The following is an 8,094-nucleotide window of genomic DNA, read 5'->3' as shown; positions in this document are numbered from 1 at the left end:
GAATTGAAGTGGTGAGCTTCCATACTTCAAAAGGCTCCATTTCATGTTATTGACTTCTCTACATACTTTTGTTGTTTCTTAGACTTGTGTTTTTGGCTATGGTAAGGGCACGTCCTGACCAAATGTTATTTTGATTTTGGATATAAGCTTTGTAAGAATACCTTGAGTTGGCGTAAGGCCCCAAGAACCTATCCCGAGACTTCACATGGTGCCCATGGCCACATGTGGCCTCAAGCTAACCCTCTAAACTTGTCATCACTTTCAGAACTCATTATAGCGCAAATCATGCTAAGATAAAGAGGAATAAACATGTCATGAACATACTGAAACATGAAATAATACTGCCCTGTACAAACAAAATACTGAAATCCTGTACATACTAGCACACTGATCTGACAAAGCCTCTACTACATAAGACTGAGGAACCATTGGGATAGATCCCTAACTTGACTCATACTGAACTGAAAATAAACGACCCTCTATCTTCAAGGCAAAATGAGAGATACAGGTCCTCGAACCATGAAGACTCACCAACTGCAGAGATGTAGAAGAAGGTACTCGAAGATCACTATCGCTGTTGAGACTGAGCACCTGAACCTACATCACGAAGAAATATAGAATACAAAAGAGTATGGGAGTCAGTACTTGGGAATGTACTGAGTATGCGGGGGTGAATGCAGCATTTAAATAATATCATAAATGTATAAGAAAATCATACATGTTGACCATAATAATTCTCTTCGCTTGAATTATCTAAAACATTTTTTTCTCATAAATCATCAGTAGTAATACATGCTTCATAAATCTCGTAAATTATTTATCTCAACTCAAACTCTTTAACTCATTACTTAAGAGTGACTCGGTAACTCAAGAGACTTAAATCATTATAGACATGGGAGTTTCTTATAACCGACATGACTACACCATGTGAGCCGCATGGAGTCCAACGTTTTGCCCTCCTAAGGAGAGAACCCCACATTGGCAGGGGTGTTGTACTCTTGCCAGGGAGTACAACCTCAATCTCATCTTCACAATCTCATACTCGTCCTTTGGCCCACAATTATCAACATCAGTCCTACGGTGGCACATAGTTTTGGGAAAATACCAAATTTTCCGCTCGGTGCTAAATACTCCTCCCAGACTCAGCTCAGAACGCATTAGAAAATCCACCTCAATCAATATCAACTCATGGGTCTATTTTAAAAACCAAAACATATATATATATATATATATATATATATCATCTGCAAATCATAAACATTTTGTGGATTCCTAACCCGCCTCAACTCAACATAATCTTTCTCAACATCAAGTACATTTGTTTTTCGAATCATTTTCAAATATCAAAGCTTCAAGGAAACATCATAGGACTCATTCTTGACTTTCAATCTCAAATATCGATATATATTCAATAGTCAAATTTCTCATGGAAAGGCATAACTCATGACACTTGTCTTAAATCGCTTAGAAATCATCAATACGTAATGACAATATACAACTCATGGAATAAATTCTCATACCTGCATCCTTTACTGCACCAATACGTCTGGTTTGAAGTTGGTTTGGGTAAGGGGATTGAGGCAGACTAGGCGTGTTAAAATTAGAAACATTAGCTCTAGCCCTTATGCAAAGCAATAGGAAACAAATAAAAAATCAGAAAGAATACACGAGAGCTCCTAGGTGCACCAATCTGCATTTAAATTATCGAATCTAGTCACTTGGCAAAATCAAAGTCAGATATGAAAATTGGAAATGAACGATAATGAAAGGAAATTTTGAAGTAAAAGTAGCTACCCGAAAAAGAACGAGGACTCTTTGTCTTTGATGTTTGATCTCCTGGAGAATCTTGTTGAGGAGTTCCAATTTGCCACTTAGTTTGATTTCAACATCAAAGCGCTGATCTTGAGGAATGTCTTTTGTAACTATGCCTTCAAGCGATTTATCTTTGAGGTAAGGGTGATCACAACACCGAGATAAAAGTGAAAGTCCGCATTAGAGATATGGTGATATGTCACACACAAAAGTACTAGTATAGATTGAATTACTAAAATATGAAAAAGTAAACCAAGCCTAACCTTCCTGGTACACTTGAGTATATTGTCGACGCAGCTTGGTGAGTCATTCTTCAGAGATGAGCAAAGCCATATTGAATTATCAAAGAGGCAAGCGCAATATTGATCAATTTTCTCATTGGAGAGTTTGGCAGTAACCCAACATTCAATGAACTTCGATGATGAGTACCTTCACTCATATGCAACGAAGTGATTAAACCTTTGCTTGAATTCAGTTAGATCTATGTTGGAATCAATGTCTGACAGTTCATTGTTGGCCTTGTCATATTTCGTATCAAGTAAAGAGAGAATGTTGCAGCTATTGAACCATGTAACACATTTATCCTGATACATCTAAGAGATGTAAGTTACTGGAGATAATTGGGAATCTATACAGAATAGTAGAATTCAAACCTGACAAAAAATAAGTAATCTCATTATTAGATAATGATTGAATCCTCTAATACTAAGTTCTTACATTTGTTTAGGATCCACTAAAGTCGAGAGAAAAATATGGTGTCACATATAAAATGTTTCATCGGGATCAATCAAGGATACTCAACATATTAACAAATATTAAGAATACTCGTGAGCACAACATCAGAAACACTAATCCAGGGCTTATTTTATCCAATAGCTATGATGGAATTACTATCCCATATATAAGGTGGGGTAAAATAATCCCAAGGGTTAAAGTATCTGCATACGAAAAGGAGTATATATTGTTCAGTTTTCTGCAAGCTTGCATAACTGCTACATTTTTTTTCTTCAAGTTGCTAAAGTATACCAAGGCTTTTTTCTTACTTAAGTCTTTAGTTTTGATGCTCCGCTATTGGACAGTATTTGCAAGGATAAGATTAAACTTGGTGGTTTTTGAACTCTTTAAATCAGCAGCTAACTCATATGTCTATCCGATTGCAAAGTTAACATCAGCACTAATTAGAAACTGAAGTGAAGAAACGGGAAAAAAATTACCATAAGCACCATTAGCAGTGGCTGCTGCCACAGAAAGTAACCTATCGTAGCAATCTTTCATTGAAACAAAACACATATTACTTCAATTTTTCTTATACTTCTAATTAAAAAAAAGTCTTTTTGCTAAGAAAGAAACACCAAGAAGTACCTTTGTAGGTCTCACACACAGCCTTGGTCTGCATAAACAGAATTGCAACACAGGGTAAGAGGCCACTCTTCTTTGATGACTAAGAGGCAGCTCGCAGAACAATGGCGCCCACTAGCTAGGACCTTAAAACTTGAGGAAACACTGTAAATCCTTTAGAGCAGGTTTATCTGAGGATGAAACAAATCACGGATAAGAAATAATTGAAGATGGAAAAACATACATTGATTTTTTGGATATGCTAAGATACTAGAATTTATTAAAAGAACAGGTTCCTCAAAATGTGTCAAACAGTCTTCTGTACGTATAAAAATTTCTTGTGCAAAGTAAATATGCTGAAGAGTTCAAGAGGATGTCAAAGAGAAAGTAATCACATACAAAAGGAATAGCCTCTAAATAAATGCACAATGCAAATTTCTATCGAAATTATTGCCAAGTAAGAGGATAGACTTGTTTTAGCCACAGTAAAAGATTGAAGAGTAGGTAAAGCCTCGGTGAGTAGAACTACCAGTTTACAAAGAAATGGTCAACAATGAAAAGAAAATGATCAACACTAGAACCTCTTAAAGACATAATGCCAAAAATGTATCCAGCTCTTTATGAATTTGCTAATACACTTTTGAATGCTATACAAGTCCCTAAAATCCAATTAAAAGAAAATCCGTAATAGTGTTGGAAACACACTATTTATTTATATGCAAATAGAGGCATTTGATGCACCTTAATATTTGAATATACATAATTAATGGGTGGGAAATATGTATCTCAACTATAAAAGACCATGATATACTTACAGTGCAGATATACATTTATTGCATGGCTGAGATAGCCGCTTCCTGGAATTCCTGTTAGCAGCAATGTAATGGGTACAAGTCTGAAGAGTATGCTATCAGGGTAAGCAACCACGGTCTGAAGCCACTTTGAGTGGCTTTGTGCAAAAATATCACCACCTCTTTTTGACCAAATCATAGTGAGACCCTGCTCCAACATTATTCATTAGTAACTAATCATGTCTAGCACTTCGACCATTTAAGAACACAAAAGTTCAGCGAGTGACTTACATCCTTGCTTGATGTCTCTGTTAAGCTAGTAAATTGCATTGTGTGCGAAGAAATATCTCAGGGACCTATAGATTTGAAATAGAAATCCATTAAAATATGATTGGCTCCACTCATGTGCATAAATATTAGAACATACCCAAACATAAATCAAGTGCCTATTTAAGTGAATTTTAGAGGTGGCATCATTGTTTTGCGAGTGCAAAATACCTTCTTTTTAACCTCTTTTGGCTTCAACTCAGGCAGAGGAATTGTTTCATTAGAAAAAAGACAATCTCTAAGGTCATCCAAGTGTGCTCTTAGTTCAGCCGGAGGAATTGCTGAGGATGGTTTCTGCTTAACGCAAAGTATGTCCAGGCCTCCAACACCCATATCGACAATTATGTGTGTCCCATAAGCCTGGATAAATCTGCTAAGAACTATCAAATTAGAAATCACATGAAACAAAACGACCATATGATAACAAAAATGCATCTCCCAAAACTATCCTTGAATGCATGAGTACTTAACCCAAAAACTAAACGGAAACCACAAAAGCATCAGTTAACAGTCTTCTCAAAGGCATTACAACGATATTTAAGAAATTGTGCTTTGCCAGTTAGAGCTTACAAATAGATATTCATCCGATTGAGCTAAAGAAAGTTCAGAGTGGAATAGAGAAGCTACCTGGATAATGATGCTGGATCCCAATGTGGTGGAACTGCTTTTTTCATCTGGTCGTGGGGTACTAATAGGGATGTTGTCAGGTTCAAATAATACAAAGAGAAAAAATAACCATTAAAAGCCCGGTACTTAGCCTTCACTGAATCGTTCAACCAGGCTCCACTCAAATAAAAAATGGCATTCAGGTAGCCTGAAGGAACCTTTCCATGTATTGATGATTTTTGACTAAAAAATTCTAATATATGCAATGAAGATTTAAGGAAAATTGAGAGCTAATGAGAAAGCAAATAACGTGCTCAACAAAAAAATAACTCTAAACATCACTCATGTCTTTATATACCTATAGCCTAACTTGCGCGGACTCTTTACTTTCAATTCAGCACCCGTGTCAGATTATCCAACAATATGCTAGTTTTGGAAAATCCAACATGCACCCATTGACATTTTTGAAGAGTTCGAGCAACATAGCCTATCATGAGTCTAGTTCTAAACACGCTTAAGTCTCACTGGACTTGTTATATGTTTATATAGGATCTTGAGTAGTTTAAGGATATTTAGGATATATTAGGATATTGTGTACTCTTAAAATGTTGTCACAACAAGAATTAAAAAACAAAAAATTTTACCAAAACATTTTGTTCGAAAAGCCTATTAACATTCAATTCAATTTTTCAAACTGTTAACAGGCCAAGCCTATTACATAAGACATTTGCCCCTCATCCTGATCCCCAAAAAATAGAATAAAGGATCATATCCATCTATCACATTGTAATGTAGTCAACTAAATGTATCAGATGACAAAGAAAACTTCCCCATCCAGCAAATAACTGGAAAGAAGATGTCAATCATAGCTCTAGCTCTAACTACAACCAAGAGCACCCCTTACTTAGATACTACCTTCATTTAAATATATATATCATGACAATGTCTGACTAGACATTGGAATTTAAGAAACAAGAAAGAAAGAATTTTGACACAAAATCTACAAATATGTAGCATCCCAAAATGTTGTTAGAATCTTTTTTTTTATTAGGATGTCATGAAATTCCTATAAGAGCAAGTCTAACACTGATAAATTAACATATAAATATAATAAGATGTCATTTTTGAAACACACCAGTAAGGAAAGATTATCATGTAAAATGGAATAAAAAGAGTAATTATTAGAACTTTGAATTAATTAGTAAGATGTAACGACTCCACCTGACTTGGATCAGGCCATTAAAGTGAACAATCAATAGCCCAGAAGAGTTTTGTGGTTATACCAATGACAACAACTACTACACCAAACAAGTTGGGCTCAGCCTTACTTTGCATTTTTAAACAAACAATTACAAAGACCACTAACAATAGCCAAATAATGCGAGAATTGAAGCACATATAGCAATAGGTAGTAACAGAAATCGCAGAGCAAGAAACTATAAGAATAATTCTACTACTACTTATATTAAGAAACATGCACAGTGCATCAAACTAACTACCAAGGACATCTCACAAGTTTGTGAATGCTCTACCCTCCATATACCCCACTTATGGACATACACCGAGTTTGTTGTTGTTGTTGTTTAATTACAACGGTTATTAGAACAACTTTTCTTCTTTCACCATTTATCAAGATAGCTCCTTTACACTTTATCAAAGAAACAAAGAACCCCAAATCTTTGAAAAAAATACAAAACACATATAGATACATACAAATTAGTGATCAAGGTAGCTCCTTTACACTTTATCACAGAACAATTTACATAGAGAACACCAAAACTTGGAAAAAAACTTAGGGTTTTTTATTTTGAACCTCCTTTACACTTTATCACAGAACAATATACATAGAGAACACCAAATCTTGAAAAAAAAACTTAGGGTTTTCGATTTTGAACCGGCCATCTTCACCAGGAATTGACCCATTGATGGATTCTTCTTCTAATACTGTGAATATGGTGTTTACAAAGAGATGAGAAATCACCAGGAACAAAAAACTTTACTCAAATCTTTATACAGAGATGAGAAACTTACCAATAATGGAGGTTGCAATTAGAAATGAGACAGATGTAGCCGATGATTTGAGAAATTTAGTCGATTGAAAATGAGAGATATTTGGCCGATTGGAAATGAGAGATTTGAGCGTTCAATGATTGATCGATAATTTGGAGATACAGAGCGTTTTTTTGTTTTGGCGCGTTAAGTTTTATTTTTATTGAAATTTTATTACAATAATCTGGCGGTTCTTCTTGGACCAGTTAATAATATTTTTTAGGACCAAACTATATACCTTCTCAAAAAAATACATAATTAGGGACTAGAATTTAATCTCATCCAAATAAGTATACTTTTAGAGATCAAATTATTGATTCATCCCTAAATGTTGGTCTTAAATAGACCTTTTTCTAATAGTGATCGAGTGTAGGATGGTTATGATTTGGCATTGGGGGTGGTCTCCGGCCTCGGTTGTGCTACCCGACATGACTAGGTCCTAGTTTGGGTCGTGTTAGATTGGTATCAAAGCCCTTGGTTGATGGTCACTTGGTAGTTCACAAAGTCATGTCGAGTAGAGTCTCTTTTAAGGGTGTGTAGTATGCCACACTCATAAGCGAGAGGCTATAAGGCATTTGGAAATGTTTCTCTTTCTTATATTCTATTTTCAAGTTGTAGAGTCTAAGTCCTGAGTTCTTCTCTAATCCCTATTTGATTGCTTTTCAGAACATGGCTTGATGATCTGATGCTCACGAAAACTCCTCTGTAACTGGCAACATTTTGGATGGGACATGCTCTACTCATGGGATCTTTACCCGGTTTAGGGGTCCAGTTTTAGATTATTCTGGAGTTCAACAAGTTCCCTATCGTCCATCTAAAAAACCTCAGGCTAAAGTGATGAACATTGAGTTTTGTCAGTCCATTCATAAGTTTGCACAATTGGTTGCTACTCAGTCTGAGCATAGTTTTTCTGTTACTCTATCTTCTGAGGCTATAAAGGTTAGCCAGTTCATGAGGTTAAACCCTCTGACCTTTATGGGTGCTAAGGTGGAGGAGGATCTTTAAGGTTTTCTAGATGAAATGGAAAATATTTTCTGAGTTATGTATGCCACGAATATGGATGACGTGGAGTTTTCCACCTACCAGTTGAAGGATATGGTATACTAATGGTACGAGGGATGGGAACAGTCAAGGGGTGACAATACTAAGTCATCTCTGTGGGAAGATTTCT

General features: G+C 35.7%; 1 long non-coding RNA gene across 8 annotated transcripts; it reads right to left on the bottom strand.

The window, feature by feature from the left end:
* Positions 1-275: 275 nt before the first annotated feature.
* LOC107842402 lies at positions 276-7,131 on the bottom strand. 8 transcript variants are annotated; one of them, XR_007045055.1, is made up of 9 exons: positions 6,906-7,122; positions 4,440-4,956; positions 4,233-4,297; positions 3,966-4,149; positions 3,175-3,341; positions 2,076-2,465; positions 1,795-1,943; positions 1,521-1,690; positions 301-597 (listed from the first exon to the last, which is right to left on the bottom strand). It is a non-coding gene; the product is annotated as an uncharacterized LOC107842402 (long non-coding RNA). The 8 variants fall into 8 exon arrangements; XR_007045048.1 differs by having other exon boundaries at positions 4,440-4,638; positions 4,896-7,118; XR_007045053.1 differs by having other exon boundaries at positions 2,076-2,396; positions 4,440-4,638; positions 6,906-7,117.
* Between the last annotated feature and the right edge of the window lie 963 nt (positions 7,132-8,094).

This window comes from Capsicum annuum, chromosome 9, assembly GCF_002878395.1.
Source record: "Capsicum annuum cultivar UCD-10X-F1 chromosome 9, UCD10Xv1.1, whole genome shotgun sequence".
NCBI classification, from domain to species: domain Eukaryota; kingdom Viridiplantae; phylum Streptophyta; class Magnoliopsida; order Solanales; family Solanaceae; genus Capsicum; species Capsicum annuum.
This window is presented reverse-complemented; position numbering and strand designations above follow the sequence as displayed.